The 16867-nt window shown below is 55.3% G+C and overlaps 1 protein-coding gene across 9 annotated transcripts in view; it reads left to right on the forward strand.

The window, feature by feature from the left end:
* Positions 1-16867, forward strand: part of MEF2D (myocyte enhancer factor 2D) — a 75517-nt gene that overhangs the window by 24239 nt on the left and 34411 nt on the right. For 7 of the 9 annotated variants that reach the window (XM_084223145.1, XM_084223150.1, XM_084223151.1 and 4 more), the window contains exon 2: positions 507-575. The gene's annotated coding sequence lies outside the window, so the exon portion shown is untranslated. Of the gene's footprint in view, positions 1-506; positions 576-3082; positions 3387-3657; positions 3847-16867 lie in introns of those variants that run through there. The other 2 variants (XM_084223148.1, XM_084223146.1) reach the window with 2 other exon arrangements.

Below are 16867 nucleotides of genomic sequence, written 5' to 3' on the forward strand. Positions count from 1 at the left end.
TGGGCCAAGCAGATGTGCTGCATGCATTCCCTGGGACAGTGTCTGAGCAAGCTGCTCAGTGCTTTTTATTGTGGGATGTGCATAAGAATCTTCCCAGAAAATGCAAAGTTCATCTCAGCTTTGAGCAGTTCTCTGCTGGCCACGCTGTCGGCCTGGGCCACATCCCCCGTTAATGTTAACTTTTGGTTTATGATTTGTTTCATTCCTGAACTCTTTTTAATTTCTTTCCCTCTGGTCTCACCGAGATGCTTTCCACATTGCATAGCCCCAGGGCTCCTGGCTCCCTGGATCCCTGCAGGTGCCTGGCCAGGTCCCACCCAGCCTGCCTGGCCCTTGCAGCGATGCTGAGGATCAGGGCAGTGCAGGAGGGGACCCTGCAGCCAGGTCTGCAGGGGGTACAGGGCTCCCCTCACTGTTCCATCTGGATGGGACATGTGGGGAGTCCTATCCTTGCCTCTGTCCCCACCTCTGTCCCCTCAGACTGACTGCTTGCTTTGTCTTTGCAGTTGGATTGAGGAGCGGTGGCTGCAGCTCATCCCTGCCAGGAGCAGAAGATGCAGGAGGCTGCCTAGCAGGTATGGGGGAAATCCCAAACTCTGCATTCCTGCCTTCCCTTTGGCTTTGCTTGGCCGTGTGTGTCTCCCCTCCTGCAGGCTGGGAGCTGCAGAGGGTCCCACAGAGGATGCAGCTCAAGGGTCTCAGGCTCCCGCAGTGGTGCCAACCAGACCCTGCAGCCCTGCTCCAGTGAGGTCTGGCGCAGGAAGGGCACAGGGAACACCCTGCTGCACTGTGCACCCCTCACCTGCTCTGAACAGGGGGTCCTGGTGTGTGGGGTGGGGCAGCAGAGCCCCCAGAGCAGGGCAGAGAGGTGGTGCCCAGCAGTGGGTGCCGCTGCTGTTCTCCAGTGCCCATCTTCCCCTTCACTTCCCCAGCTGGCACAGCTCTGATGGCTCCCAGCCGTAGCCACAGCACTGATTTGGGGCTCTTTGGGTGTTTTGCAACACAGCCCCGTGTATCAGTGCAAAGGAGGGTTTTCCTGCAAGACTTGTGGCCAAACCTGCTGTTATGTTGTCCCTTGCATTCCTCTAAAATAAAGTGCTGCTGGGAGAGGGCCTCATGTCCAGGGTTTCTTCCTTTTCAACCTTCTTGGCCTGTTTATTGCTCTTACAGTAAATGTTTGTGTCTCCTGTGTCTGCAGTGAGGTTGTGGTACAGACACCACTGCGGGCTGCTTTATGAGGGCTCTATGGTTTCATGAAATGCATCTTCTGTACCTGAGAGTGAAATCAATAAAAGGAAAGATTTTTAAAAATAATATGCCCCTAGCTCCTGAACGGAGGGGGCTCTGTCACGACTGCTTAGTGAGCAGTTTTGTGGGCTTGTGATGACTTTTAGTGCTGGAGAGGGGGCAGGTAATTTATTTGGAGGCCTGGTGATGGGAGATGGGGGCAGCATCACTGTGTCCTCTGCAAGGTCAGCACCAAGGGCTTCATCTGCTAATAGAAACCAAGAGCAGCTCCCCAGGCTGGGTCAGGGGAGTGCAGCAGCAGGGCCCTGCTGTGTCTCAGCGGTGCTTGGCGTGTGCCAGCCATGGGCCACGGTGTGCCCAGGGCACAGGAGGGTTTGAGGGCTTGGCTGGCTCTGTCTGAGCTGAGGGAGTGTTCTGGGGGCAGGTCTGGGACCAGCTCTGATCCTCTTCTCTGGGCACAGATGAGTACTGGTGCTACCTAAGGGGCACGTGTTTCGGTGTGGTGAGTGATTCCTGGGAGTGTTGGGGCAGGGGGTCTGTCTGCTGTGGGGTGTACACGGAGGGCAGGACCCTCCCTGGCTCCCAAACACCACAGTCCCCATGGAGTGGGCACATTCAGTGCCCAGCCCGGATGCAGGTGGGCGGTGGCAGGATCTCTGTCACTGCCTTCTCCCCCACATCACTGCCTAGCTCTGCCAGCTCTGACCAGTGACAACAGCTCCTTGTTCTCTAGTTTCACACAAATTCTTGGGTTTTGGGTTGGCAGTGTCCTCCATCAAAGCCCTCGTACTGCCACTGGTGCCAGCACAGAGTTTCGAGCGAGGAGGAGCAGAACTGCTCACTCCAAGGAGCAGCTCAGCAAGAGGTGCGCTCAGGCAGGACGATTTGGAAAAGCGTCTCTGGGGACTGCTTTAAGACTTGTCCCCTTGGCTGTGTGAGTGACAGGAGCTGAGCAATTAGAGGAGCAGTATCGACCCAGCCTGGGAAGCTGTGACGGCCGGCACCGGGCGGTTGAATCCCAGCGAAGCCACGTCCTCGCGTCCTGGACGTGCAGCATCGCTGCCTGCCATCAATAGGCATTTTGTCTGAGGCCAGCCCCGTCTGAGGCCAACCAGGCAAACCTTCTTCTGTGACAGAAGACTCTTCTAGGGGCTGTGACCTTAATTGAATCGACTCTTTCGTGTCCTGAAGATGGTGGCATGGTCTTGCTGCAGCCAGGCTCGGTAAATCACGTGTCCAGCCCTGCATGCAGGGATGTGCCGCCCTGCTTCTCTCCCAGTGAGATTTTGCATCCTGAGGCTGATTTCTTGGGAAGAGCCCTTGGGTCACCAGGTCTGTTCCTCTGCTGTCTGAGCCCTGGCCTGTGTTCTCTTGGAGGTTCATTGGCAGCTGGAGTTCACAACTTCCAGGCTCCCACTGTCCTCGAGGTGTGAGTGTGCCACCACACCTGGCACTTGGCTCTTTGCAAGATCCTCCCCGTCACCTGGGACAGCTTGTAAAATCCAGCCAGTGGGCACAGTGAAACCAAATCCGCACTCTTGACCCTTTTGGATATGAAATACTGAATTTGGTAAAGCAGTGGGTTCCTGCTGTGTTTGCCGCAGCTGAAATGTGGCTGAGCTGTTGGAGGTCACCTTTCCAGTCCCCGTGGAGCCGGGTGGCCTTCTCTGGTCATGGCACTGCCCTGCGCTTTGGGTTCTGAGCTCATCCGCTATTTTGCCACTGGCGGGGGGGGGGAAAAACCCGTGTCTTCAAAGCCCTTTTCCCTTGGGGAAAAGCCAGCTTGGTCAGAAACGTCCGCGCAGAAATGTCATCTGACCCAGCAGCTGGCTCACGCCTCCCCGGGGGTCCTGCGGCGTCCGCTCGCCACGGGCCGGCCCCGGCTTGGGCTGCCGAAGGAAGCGAGCCCGGCCCGCTGCTTTGGGCCAGCTCCGGCCGCTCCCTTCCCCCCGCAGGCTTCACCACCCCCTCCTGCCTCCGCATCTGCCTCTGCCCTTCAGCTGCCGCCGCGCTCGGGTGCCGGGCTCGGGGCCGGCCGGTGGCCGGGCAGCGCTCGGGGATGGCGGGGCCGGCCGGCGCTTCCTCCCGGCCGCCAGCGCGCAGCAGCCGTGGAGAAGGACGCAGCCACCCTGTCTCCTGTAAGTACCTCTCACTCTTTCCACTGGAGAGTTAAAATTAGTAACTTCTTTTTTTAAGGCAGGCGTCGCTTTAAACCTCACCAGCCCAACTGGGTTTCCTTTTATTACCCCCCTCCCCCGGCTCCTTTTCTCTTGATTTTTTTTTTTATTATTATTTTGTTGTTATTGTTCAACGCGTGCATGCACTTTTCTCCCTTTTTATTTATTTTTTTAATTTTTTTCCCCCCCTTCTTTTCGTTCCTTCCTATTTTAAACACGGGTGACGCTGCAGTGTCGGTGCGGAGTTTGGAGCCAAATAAACAGCTCGGCACTCCCCCACCCCGATCGCCTTACAGAGCCCGGGGCCGGAGCCCAGCGCCGAATTTAGACCCTTATCTATTGTCAGCCTCCTCGGTCGGCGCTGCTCTGCCAGGGGGGGTTGCCCCGGACCCCCTTGTTGCTCCTGACACAGATTGTCGCTGTGAGTTGTTGTTTTTCCCTCTCCTTTGTGTTCGTGGTAAAGCACAGAAGTGCCCTTAAATCAGGAATCAGGACCCGTTGCTTTATTTTTTTGCTTGTTTAGTTTTTTCCAGAGCTGGATGGGCAGGGAGGGAGAGGGGGGGTCTGAGTGATGTGGGGCTCCCATTCCGGAGAGAGGGGGAAACTGAGGCACAGAGGAGAGCATGGCTCCCTGATGGGGACTGGGTGAGCTGGGATTTCCTCTTTTAGGAATCAAAACAAACATAGAGCAGGAAGGAAGAGGCAGCAGGAACGGGCTCAGACGCAGGATCAGTGCCTGTCCCGGGGGATAAATCCCTTTGGGAAGCTGTGCCCACGGTGCCCTGTGGCAGCGCCGGTGCCGGTGCCGGTGGCGCGGCCGGAGCTCCGCCGGGACGGGACGGGACGGGGCCAGCAGCTGGAAGTGGACGTCCCAGCCCGGATCTGCGAAAGCAAACAGGAAGGCGAATGGGGAGCAGCCGCCGTGTTTACTCAGAGGTTATTTATTGTGGTTCCTCAGGGGTTGGGACTGGGGACTTTAACACCTTCCTGCTTGGTGCTGGGTCCGTTTGGCCGGGGCTGGGTGCCCGGCGGGAGCTCGCGGGCACATCGGAGGTGAGCCAGGTACCAGGCACTGGTGGCAGGCCAGGTGTCACTCTCTGTCCAGCTCCTTCTCCTCCCCTGACTGTTTCCTGAATGTTTGTTTTGCTCTAGAGCCCAGCCTGGCTGGGGTGGATGTGATGGGGCTGGCACCAGGGCTGAGCTTGGCTCATCCTAGAAAAATCTTTTTCCATTTGATTTTTTCAGGGGTTTTATGCTGTTGCTGCTTTGGGGTAGCAGTTAATAATGCTGATAATGGTCATATCCATGTCTGTGAAAATGAAGGTGCAGAGCCTGTAGGAAGGGGATCTTTCAGAAGTGTTTTTAGTGTTTCCTTCCCAAGAGGGAGGGAGGGAGGGAGGGAGTTAGAAGTGTTTCCCTTCCCAGGCATGTGCTGCTCTAGCTCTGATGCTCATGGATCGGGCTGGAGTATAAACTTTGGGTGTGCTTTGGGTCAAACCCTGTTCTTTACCATTGCTGGGTGGATGAGGTGGGCTTGGAGGGATGTGTCACAGGGTGGTCTCCTTTGTTTGGGAACCAGTACAGGCTCCCAGGGTTTCTGCTTTTGGAACTGAGTGGCTGCTCTCAGTACTGCCCTAGGCAACAACAGCTGCAGAGCCCTTTCCTCCTGCTCCTCTTTTGGGCAAACAACCCCTTTGGGCAACTCTTCATTGATACATTTTTACATCCCCATCCTTCAGCAAAAATCCTGATAGAAATATTTAAATTTCTTTCTACAAACTCATGCCTTACCTTTTCTCATCCCACCTTTGCATGGGGAGTATTGACAAAAAAAACCCCTGTGGTATTTGATTTTCTTTCCCAATATTTTCCCTTTTCCAAGAGGAATTGTGGCTGGTGTTTATTCATGACATTCCTGCAGTCACAATGGCTCTTAACCTGCCCTCAAGGTCCATCTCCTGTGTGCTGCAGGAGCATCCCAGTGGTTTTTCTGCTATCCTTCTGGTAATGTGGCTGGGAGCCATGACAAGCCCTTGGCCTGGGCTGTGGCCATGTGCCAGTGATTCTCCAGCACGGATTTTGGAGTGTGCCAGACCAGGATGTGACAGTGCTTCTGGAAAGTGCCAAATGTTGGCATTTCCCATTGCTCTCCTGAGTGTCACCTCCGTGCTTGTCTGGGATGTCCTTGTGGGCAACATCCACATCCCCAGGGCTGGCCAAAATCATCGTCCTTCTCTGGTCCTTCCCTCACCACCTAAATCCCCCTTGCTGAAACACAGAATTTGGCCTTAAAAAACTCCCCTTTTGAGGCAGGATGCTGTTCCTGGAGGATGTGTTCCAGGGTGGGCTCTGGATCAATCTGTCTCAGTGGGAACCATCATCCAGGCTGCTGTGGGGTCAGCAGACCTCGTGGCCTCACTGCTGTGGCCCAGGCGGTGCTGGGGAGCAGGAGGGCAGGATTTGTGTGCCTGGGACAAGAATGTGTGTCCTGTGAGTGAGCAGCAACAGCTGAGAGCCAGCTGTCCTGGTGGATTTGAGCTGCCTGATGAGCTGGGGCTGGATTCTCACCGCTCTGGCTCGTTGGCATGTGGGTACAGGCTGTGGCTGAGCTGGGGTCAGGTCCCAGCTGGTGGCAGAGCCTTTGTGGCACAGGGGGCATCCCCTGATCATGCTGGGGATCAGGGACCTTGAGTTTGTGTCTCTGCAGCAGCTCTGGGCACCCTGGGATGCTCCAGTGGTGCCCTGCTTGGGCTCTGGATAGCAGAGTCTGGTGGTGGCTGATTGATTTATGTGCTGGGTTGCAGACACTGTGTTTTCAAGGCAGCACAGGGGAAGAGGAAGTTAAACCCATCTTTGCCATGTGGCATCTCGTCCCAGTTCCTCCTGTTTGCTCAGAGGGAGTTGGGCTGGGGCTCAGTGGCAGCCAGACCATGGTCTGTGCCTCCTGGTGGGCTTTGGTGGCTCCTCCTCAGCTGTAGATCCTGGAGCCAAGGACAGGTTTCCATGCCCAGAGCATTGATCTCTGGTTTTGGTGCTTTTACAGTCCCCATGCTAGGTTTGGGCCTTTGTTTCCTTTGTTAAATGAAGTAGCAGTCTGGTGGTGAGCTTCCAGCTGTAGGATGGCACGAGCCCGTGGCTGTGGAGCGAGTTTTGGGGGATGTGCAAAGATGGGTGGGCATGTCACCTCTGAGAGAGGCAGATGGCCAGGATGACAATCTTTGTGGCTTTGTTTCCAGGCTGGAAGCCACAGGTAGGTTGGAGCTGGGATGGTGGAGTGTGAGCACTGGGGTGGAGGCAGGAGTGTGGTCCTGCCTGCTCCTGTTGGTGTTGGCCAGATTTTTTTCCATCCATGTCTCCTTCTAGTGAGCTCTGCTGTGGTGTCACCCTCACAGTAATTAGCATTGCCATATCAATGTGACAAATTAAGATATTTTTCTTCTTATCCTTCATCTGCTCAAGTGCAGCTGGTGACCACCATCACCTTCTCAGCAATGGGGGGCTCCTGACCTCACCAGCTCCTTTGCTCCCCAGATGAGTTCTGGACCCTGCAGCCCCTGGGGAACCTGGTGCTTCCTCCCCAGGAGCTCAAGGCGTGCAAACCCTGATGGAGAGCTCATGGGACAATGCAGGAGCAACATCTGCTCTGCATTGCCTGACCCAAGTGCTGGTTGCCTTGGGCATGGATGCAGTCAGCAGTTTATGCAAATTAAATCAAATCAGCAGCCCCGTGACTCTGGGCACCGCGGCTGCTGCTCACCAGTGCTTGGGGGTGCAAAACCAACAAAGAAATGGTTGTGGGAGGTGGCTTTGAAAGATCTTGGTGGCCCTTGGGAAAGGGCTGAGCCTTTGGGAGTGCTTTGGGAGGGAGGATTGTGCTCCAGGGCTGAGTTCTGGGCTGGCACTGGGGACCTCCAGCCTCTAGGCAGCCCTGGCTCCCAGGCTGAGCCCACCCTGGGCTTTGGGTGCTGGAGGGTCTGCAAAGATGCTCTGGGGTGCTCTGGGTGGGGATGGGGCACAGAGTTGCTGAACCTGTGTCTGGGCTGGGGATGGAGATGAGCTGGAGATGAGGCTGGGAGAGCTGGAGCTGTTGGGAAGGCTCCAGGGAGACCTTGGAGCCCCTTCTAGCACCTAAAGGGGCTTCAGGAGGGCTGGAGAGGGGCTTTGGACCTGGATGGGAAGGGTTGAGGGCCTGGAATGACAGGACAAGGGGGAATGGCTCCCACTGCCAGCAGGCAGGGTTGGATGGGATATTGAGAGGAAATTCTTCCCTGTCAGGGCGCTGAGGCCCTGGCACAGGGTGCCCAGAGAAGTTGTGGCTGACCCATCCCTGGAAGTGTCCAAAGCCAGGCTGGATGGGGCTTGGAGCAACCTGGGATAGAGGTTGGGATGAGTTTTAAGTTTCCTTCCAACCCAAGCCATTCTAGGATTTCATGATTTGTGCTCAGTGCCCTTGGGCAAAGAGCAGGAGGATGTGCCAGGCTGGTGCTGAGGACATTTCCCCAGTCCCCATCCCACTGACACAGGAGGGAAGAGCAGAGTTTCCCTGGGACAGTTTCACTCCCAGCTGTGTCCTGTGGGGCTGTTGTGGGTTTCCATTGCTCTCTGGATGGCCTGGAGCAGCAGCTGGCTCTGATGGAATTTCCCCTGGGTAAAACCCACCAGGAGGAGAGACAGTTGTCCCCTGTGCTACTGGAGGAAATCCCTTCATGGAGAGCCCCTAAATTCCCAGCAGGGAGGGCTTTGCCTGATGCTGCTGAGCTGCCCCTGGGAGCCCTGTTGGGTCCCAGAGTTGAGATCCTGCCTTGTGCTGGAGCTGAAGGCAGTGATTGTCCCCCTTGGGCGTGCTGTGTGACAAATCACCAGTGTCCTTGGTGACCACGGTGGTGATGGTGACCCAGGGCAACCTCAGGAAGGGGGGAGGCAATGTTGGGGTGCTGCTGGGGTTCACTGAGACAGAAAAGCCCTCAGAGTGAAACATTGCAGCTTCTCCTGGGCTCAGATCCCCCCACCCCAGAGCAGGAGGCAGCTCCAGGGGGAGCAGAACTGGACGGCCCCAAAAATTGCAGCCATGTCCACCCCCTGCATGGCTCCCTTTCCTCCCTGTGGCCTCAGCCCCAGTGAAAGTGCCCAGTGTGGGGCTGGTTTGGGGTGGAGAGCTGCTCCTGCTCCCCAGCAGCGCGGGCTGGGCTGTGACAGCCTCCTGATTTACCGAGCGCAGGATCCGACCCCGAATTCAGCTCCCTCTCCTTCTCGCTCTTTTTTTTTAATGAGTCAACCTCTCATCTGTCATATTAAACCTCCTCATTACCAGGTATCTAAATTTTGCTCTGACAATAGTGACAGGGGAAGCTGAGATCTCATTGCCACGGCGCGGGGCTCCGGGGAGCTGGCAGGTGGTTATTTCATGCCCTGCAGGGAGCCGTGGGGGTGGGCACCAGAGCTGGATAATGGGCTCTTGCTTCCCATCACTTAGAAAACCCTACTTAGTGCAGAGGGAAAAATTACCCCCAGTCTCTGCCTCTGGAGCTGGTGAGGGATAGAGAACATGGGGGAAGGGGAGCAGCTTTGGGGTCTGGCTGCTGCTCGCTGGGTATGAAGGTGGGTTGGGGATGGAGGGTAAATGGGGATGGGAGTGAGGATGGATGGGGTTGGAGGATGGGTGGGGATGGTGCAGGGCTGCCCTGTGCATGCAGGTGGTACCACTGGGGAAGGGGAAGAAGCTCTGTGCATACTGGGGAACCCCTGGGGCATGCAGGGTTCCCAGCCTGGATGTGCACACCTGAGGAAGCTGCTGAGCCACCTGGGACACCACAGTCAGGCTCAGGGTGGTGGATGACCTCTGCTGCAAGGATGCCACCACCAAGGTCGCTGCTCAAGGTCATGAGGCTTAATCTGGCAGCTGCATCAGCCTTTGGTTGCTGTTCTCAGGGTGCTCTGAAGGTCGCTTTAGCAGGGGACTGTCCAAGGCCTCCTGTTCAACACCAAGCCCTGCAGTGACTTGTCCCTGTAGCATCTCCAGGAGAGAGGACCAGCTGCCTCTCTGGGAAGCTGCGTGGTGTGAGGGGCTGCAAGTCCCTGCTTGTCCTGGTCCCACGGGCTTTTCCTTCCTGAAACTGGATCCTCACTTTGGGTGAAGGTTCCCTGCTTGGCTTTTGGACAGCACCAAGCAGGGCTGTGGCTTTGCCAGTGGAGCTCCTGCCCAGCCTCCTTCCCCTGTGTCCCCTCCAGCCTCTGCTGTCTCTGGCCATGCTGGCAGCGCAGAGAGGGTCACTGGCTGTCACCCTGCCTGTGCAGAACCCATCCCTGTGCAGTCTGGGATGTGCTGGATGCTCTGTGGGTGTGCTGGCACCCCTGGCTGCCCGTGGTGCGGGGTGAAACTGTGATCTGGGCTGTAGGGCACCAGGGTTGCTGGTTTGGGTGCTGCCTGCAGTTCTTGTGCTGCTGTTGGGACTGTCATCCTTGTGCTGATATTGGGACTGTCATCCTTGTGCTGGTGGTGGGACTGTCATCCTTGTGCTGCTGTTGGGACTGTCATCCTTGTGCTGATATTGGGACTGTCATCCTTGTGCTGGTGGTGGGACTGTCATCCTTGTGCTGGTGGTGGGACTGTCATCCTTGTGCTGATATTGGGACTGTCATCCTTGTGCTGCTGTTGGGGACTCATCCTTGTGCTGCTGTTGGGGACTGTCATCCTTGTGCTGCTGTTGGGGACTCATCCTTGTGCTGGTGGTGGGACTGTCATCCTTGTGCTGCTGTTGGGGACTCATCCTTGTGCTGCTGTTGGGGACTGTCATCCTTGTGCTGCTGTTGGGGACTCATCCTTGTGCTGGTGGTGGGACTGTCATCCTTGTGCTGGTGGTGGGACTGTCATCCTTGTGCTGATATTGGCACTGTCATCCTTGGTTTGCTGCTGGGACTGTCATCCTTGTGCTGCTGTTGGGGACTCATCCTTGTGCTGGTGGTGGGACTGTCATCCTTGTGCTGCTGTTGGGGCTGTCATCTTTGGTTTGCTGTTGGGACTGTCATCCTTGTGCTGATATTGGGACTGTCATCCTTGTGCTGGTGTTGGGACTGTCATCCTTGTCTGACTCCACACTGGCACACACAATGCGGGGGAAAAGAAGATCAAGCCCAGTTTAATAATTTCCCCTAAATCCTTTCTTTCACCCACCCTTGCTCAGCAAACATCAGTTCTCCAGTGTCAGGGCTGTGCTTTGCCTCAGCCTCTGCTGGGCTTGGCACGATGTGAGGTTTTGTTACAGCTCAGCAGAGCTGGTTGCACGGTTGGCATCTGCTTTTCTTCAGAGAGTGCCTGAATCTGGGTCAGGAATATATGTGTGTCTTTCAAACTCCTTGGGGGCCTGGCTGAATCCAGCCTCACTCCTGCTCCCCTGAGCTACCTGCAGCTGGCAGGACTGATTCCCTCCTGCAGGCAGGAGGAGCTGGGGGCTGCTTTGGCTGCCCATCCCAGGGAAATCGGAGCCCTGCCATGGGTGCCAGGTGTGCAGGAGGGATGGCAGCTCAGCACTGGGCTGGCACCTGCCTGGCCAGTGGGATTTGGCCCCGGGCAGGGTCAGGCAGCTGCGTTTCTGAGCAGGAGCTTTGCTCTGGAGCCATGTTTCGGGCGCCTTCCTCTCCCCTCCCCCTGCCTGCATCTGGAGGTTCGACACAGGAACCCAGATAGCATCATCCTGAAACCAGAATAGAAGCTTTGGAGGAGACTCGAGCATGTTTGTGCGGTTTTTATCTCGGTTTGGAGATAAAGAGGTGCTAAACAATGCAAAGCTGGCGAGTTGGAGTCCCTCACCGTGCGTGCAGTGGGGCTGGGGACTCGCTGGCACCTGTCCCTGCTGCCTGCTGCCCTGCCAGGGACACCCCTGGGTGCTGCATCCCTCCTGGGTGCCACATTCCCCTGGCAGCGCTGCCCCCATGCCACAGCAGAGCAGGGCTGGCAGGCAGCACCGTGCCAGGGGCTTTGCCAGAGAGGAAGAGCAATGTTAGCATGAGCACTGGCTGTGTGTTTTAGGGAAGGGGCTTTGCAAAGGAGAAGGAAGTCAGTCCTGCTGATCCAGAAACCACACAGAAGGAAACTAAAAGTCCTTGGTGTCAGCATGGAGGATATGGTAAAAAAACAACAATTAGCTCACAAGAGGCAGCAAGAAAGGAAACAGGAAGGCAAGAACTGCAGTTAAACAGGCGGGTTCAAGAGGTGACTTGAGCTAAATCCATGTCCTTAAGGGATGGGATCCAGCCCTGGCCATGGGTGTGGAAGTGACTTGGCTCTTTGTCAGTGCAGGACTTGGTGTCCTCAAGGTGAGGCTCAGAGACCTCAGCTGCAGTTGCTCTTGACTTGCAGTTGCTTTTGTGGCTGTTTGCAGCAGGTGGAGGGTCTCAGCTGGGCTGGGGGCTGCTGGGGCAGTGGGACCTCTCCATGCAGCTGCTTCTCGAGGGAAAGGCTGCAGCTTTGTGGCAGGAGTGATGCAGCAGCTGCACTTGCCACCTCCAAAGCATCACTGCCACCTCAGGAGCATCATTGCTTCCTCCCTCCCTTGGCCTGTCCCCCCACCCAGCAGGGGCAGGGAGGGGCTCAGTGGGGTGGGTGCAATCCATTTCCCACTGGCATTTCCTCACCTGGGCTCTCCTGTTGTGAGTGGACAGGCAGGATGAGGTGATGGGGACGAGGAGAGGGACATGGCCCAGCTGTCAGTGCTGGCAGCCTGGCAAGGCACTGCTGTGCCCAGCTGATCCCACAGCACTGGCAGCACGTGAGGGGCCAGGATTGTGCCCCTCTGCCCACTCTGGTGACACCCCTGCAGTGCTGCCTCCAGGAAGAATGCAAATCTCCTGCAGTGAGTCCAGAGGAGACCCTGGAGATGCTCTGAGGGCTGGGTCCCCTCTGCTCTGGAGCCAGGCTGGGGGAGCTGGGGCTGCTCTGCCTGTAGCAGAGTCTGGAGACACCTTGGAGCTCCTTCTGCTGCGTAAAGGGGCTCCAGGAGAGCTGGAGAGGGGCTTGGGACAAGGACCTGGGGTGATGGAGCAAGGCTTCCCCCTGCCAGAGGACAGGCTTACATGGGATCCTGGGAAGAACAGACAGAGAGGAAGGATGAGGTGAGCTTTAAGAATCTGACCATTCTACAGGTTCTGTAACACCTTGTACCTCACCTGCCCACTGGTTGTGTGCTGAAGCTCCCTTGCAATGACCTTTTTCCCCCAGAGAAGCTGCAAGACTGGGACATTTTATTGCTGTCATTTCTGTACGTGGATAAACCTGACACCCCCCCAAAATGTGTTTGGGCCTGGGTCCATTAATTCAGTTCCTCTTCCTTGGGGGGGATTGGGGCAGGAAGGACCCTCCCTTTACTCCCAGCCTTGATTTGATGGAGCCTGTTAAGGAGAGACACATCTTGGGGATGTGCACATTCTGCAGATCTCAGGTAAAAGATGAAGGTTGGTTCCTCAGCAAGAGCACTGGGTGCCTGGGGGAGCAGCTGCTGGCTTGGGCTGTGCTCTGCCATGCCTGTCACCTGCATTTCTCCCTTCAAACTGGGACTTTCTGTGCCTCCACAAGATGAGCTGGGTCTTTGCAGGGCAGCATTTTTCTTCTTTTCCCAACCTTCAGATGTCCTTTGAAGCTCCTTCTGCAGGTTTCCTTGCAGCCAAGGATGTCCCCATTGCACTGGACCTCTTTTGGGGATGGAGGTTAGGAAAACATCCCTTGAACAGGTGCCAACCCATCCCAATTTTGCCCTCACTCATGTCACTGGCTCTGCTGTGTGTTCCTGCACTGGCACGAGTGGATTGAGGTGCCACATGCTGGGAAAAGCAAAGAGCTCCAAAGGAAAATACAGTTTTGGAAAGGATGCGTTTATTTGCCTTTATTTATCTTCCTAATGCTTTCAGATTAATCTTTTTGATCTTCCCTCTGCAGCTGCATGGCCAAGGTTTGGTTTCTTTCAGCTGACATTGTGCTGAGAGCACACAGCACTGCAAGGGGGGTGTGAAGGAAGGGCAGCAGAATTCCTTTGCTCTGGAGAGGGGCGGTGTGTCGAGCTAACTTTAGTAAGGAGCAACTAAAAAGGGATGCAATAAAAGTATATTAAAAATAGCAAATGGCTGTAGAAAGTGGATGTGAGACTCTCAGTGTCCCTGCTTGTGCCCAGAGAAACGTGGGGCTGGAAAAGTGACAAGTTATGGAGCAGTGCAGAGCGCCCCGCTGCTTGTGCAAAGCAAAGGTGAAACCACTTAGAAGTAGGTGAAACAGATCAAAAAAATACCCCAGAAATAAAGACTTGAAAGAGATGTCAGCTCCTCTGTGTCCTCAGCTCTCGGAGCTGGGGATTCAGCCCCCCAGATTCCTTGTTTTGTAAAAACATCTCCCAGCTGAGATTCCTCTGCGCTTTTTCTTTCTTCCCCCATTTGCAAAATGCTAACTCTGCTCTCTCGCCTGTCTCTCCAATTTGGAGCAATTTACTGGGAGCCGGGGATGAATTACTCAGCACAGAGTTAACCAGCACCTGCTCGGAGTTAATTGGCATGTGTGCTAATTGCCGTGATAGTCACACTTGTGCGAGCGGAGCGGGAGGGGGGAGCGGGCGCTCCGGCTCCTCCAGCCCAGAGCTTCTCCTGCTGAATTCCCTGATCCTGGCTGAGATTCCTGCCACTGGAACAGGCTCAGGGTGGCTTTTTTCCAGCGGGTTTGCAGGTCCCTTTCCGTGCCCTTGGACCCTCCTTGTCGGGGTGTGGGAGCTGGGATGCTCGGTGGTTTCCTTGGAAAACGAGGCTCAGGAGAAAGGAAGAAGCTGCTGTCTGAGAAGGAGGAGATGATGATTTAATGAGGATATAAAATCATTTGAGACCCCAAAAGTGAGAAGCTGTTTAGGGAGCCCAGCTCAGTAGCAGTTCTGTGCTCTGGGTGCTTTGGCTGTGCAGGGTTCAGGGGCTTAAATTCCACCTGATCTTGGTGCCTCAGGCTGGGCAATGAGGGAGCCAAAGCAATCTGGTGGTGAAGGAGAGGGAGCTCCAGGGGCAGAGGGGATGCTCCTGGGTTGGGGCTGAGCCACAGCAGCAGTGCCAGCAGGAGGGACACGAGAGATGAGGGTGGCTCTCCAGGTTTCTTGCTCTTCCAGCTGCTGTTCAGAAACTCCAGCCAGTGGTTGGACTTTCTGAAAGAGCCACCTGGGCAGGAAACGTGAAAATACCTGGGTTTAAAAATACAGTGGGGAAAAAACCCAACCTAAAACCAAATAAACTCACCCCAAAACCCCAATTCCATGAAGAGAAAAGGGAGGGGTTTGAAATCCCCTCTGTCAGGTGCATTTGGAGGGCAGCAAACACGCTGTGCTCTTCTCCATCCCTCCTCTTCACCCCATCCAAGGGCTGCCCTCCCCATGGGGGGGTTTTCCTTCTCATGCAGGGGTCAAGAGCATCACATGGCAGCTCCTTTTCTCCCCGTGATGATGAGCAAAAACGTGTTAAGTCACCTTTTCCCTGTGGAAAACTTTACCCAGCAGCATGAGCAAACCCTGAGGCTGGTCCCCATCCAGCCAGGGTGCTGAGGATGCAGAGTCAGGATTCAGAGCAGCAGGAGGAACCTGGTTTGGTGGTTGAAAAAGGGGATTTGGTTTGAAACACTTGGGGTGTCTTTGTGGCCTGGGGAGAGGAATGTGGTTTGAATCCCACTGCTCCCATGCAAGAAGCAGCAGCTGGTGTGGAGCTGAGGGCAGGCATGAGCAACCCTGGGGTTTTTTCCTCATCCCTACAAACATCCCATCTCTTTGAGCACTGTGCAGCTTTTGGCTGCCATAGCATCCTGTGAACAAGTCCCACAATGAAATTGTGTTAAAATATGTTTCCTTTCACTCCGTTTAAATTTACTGCCCGTTGTTCTGCAGTGTTTATTGTTGCTTCTGGAGAGTTCCTCTCTGGTTTGGACAGTAAATCCGCTGTCTTTCAGAGGGTTTCTCTGTCCAAGAGCTGCAGCACACGGAAAGAATTAGCATCTTGCCCTGTGTCTGCTTGAGGAGCTGTTGCTACTTTGTGCTGCTGCTGGTGGTTTTGAAGATGCTGAAGGTGAATATTTTTCAGCCAGTTTAGAGAAGTGGCAACTCTGAAGGGAAAAGCAGCGAAGCAAACCCGACAAAAAGTTCCTCCTCTTCCAAAATTTCTTTGTGTGTGCAAAATCCTTGCTTTGCTTCCGAGCCTTTGGGCTGTGGGGTCTCTCCTGGGTGGGCTCACAGTGAGGGAAATACCAAGAGAACACTCCAGGTGGATGAAATAAAAATCCTCATTTTCCTTTTGGCTCTTCCTGTGTCACTGACCTTTGAGGGATGCTCACATGGTGTGAGCTGGAGCAGTGATGCTCTGGAACTGGTGATGCTCTGGGACCTGTCTTTTTAGGGCTTTCCATGGTGGGATGGGGAGCAGCAGCCATAGGATTTGCCTGTGGCAGTGGCTCAGTGTTCCCCATGGTGACAGTGCTCCTCACAGCTGCTCCTGTTTTGCTGCTGGGAAGAAAACGTGCCCCTATTTTGGTAAATAATATCTCAAGAATTAAATGCCATCTCTGTATGATCTGTCCTTGCAAAGAGTCTTACTGGTGGGATTTATGTGTAAAAAAACCCAGGTTTTGCTGCCTTTTGTCTCTCTGGTCTTCTTCCTGGCCTCCCCATACCTCATCCTCCCTAGAGGGCAAATTGTGCATGTCAGGATGGGGGAAAGACCCCCTGTACTCCTGCCCTGAAACCACAGAACATGATGCACGATGAATAACTTTACCCCCCAAAAAAGTGACTCACATGACTCAGTGAGCCCCAAAAGCGAGTGTGGGAGTGAGACCATTGGGGCTGGTTTGTTGGAGCATGGTCTGATGAGGAGGTGAAGGATGGGGCCAAGGTCTTGAGTAGGGTCTGGGGTGCTCTGGGGTGGGAGAGGAGCAGGAGGAACTTGGTCAGGTTGGCTGTGGCTGCTGCTTTGAATTTGGGATATAGGTTTGGGAGAAAAACCTGTTTTTTTGGGTTTTTTTAATGCTTTTTGTGACAAGACTGAGGGCTGGGGGCTGCCAAGTTGAGGCAGATAAGAAGCTATTTTGGGACTGGTTTTTCCCTGGGTCTTGGCACAGGGCACCTTGCCTTAAATGCAATGTGATCACTGCTGTTGTCCAGCTGCTCAGACAGAGAGCAGGGAGAAAGACATACCTGTGGAAAATGCTGAAGTTCCCTCTTTGTCCCCTCTCTGCAGCGCAGCACGTGCTGGGCAATGACATGAGGTGGGCTGGGGGGCTGTGCCAGGAGGTGCCCTGGTACAGCTGGGTGCAGACTGGTGCTGGAGGATGCAGATTACCATGGGGAAGCTGCAGAAGGAGCCCCTGGGACCTGCAGAGCTCATCCCTTTGGGACCCAGATCCATGGGAGCACCCAGTGTCCAGCTGTGGCTGAGCCCAGGGG

The sequence above is a fragment of the Fringilla coelebs genome (genome assembly GCF_963513975.1).
Source record: "Fringilla coelebs genome assembly, chromosome: 29".
Taxonomy (NCBI): Eukaryota; Metazoa; Chordata; class Aves; order Passeriformes; family Fringillidae; genus Fringilla; species Fringilla coelebs.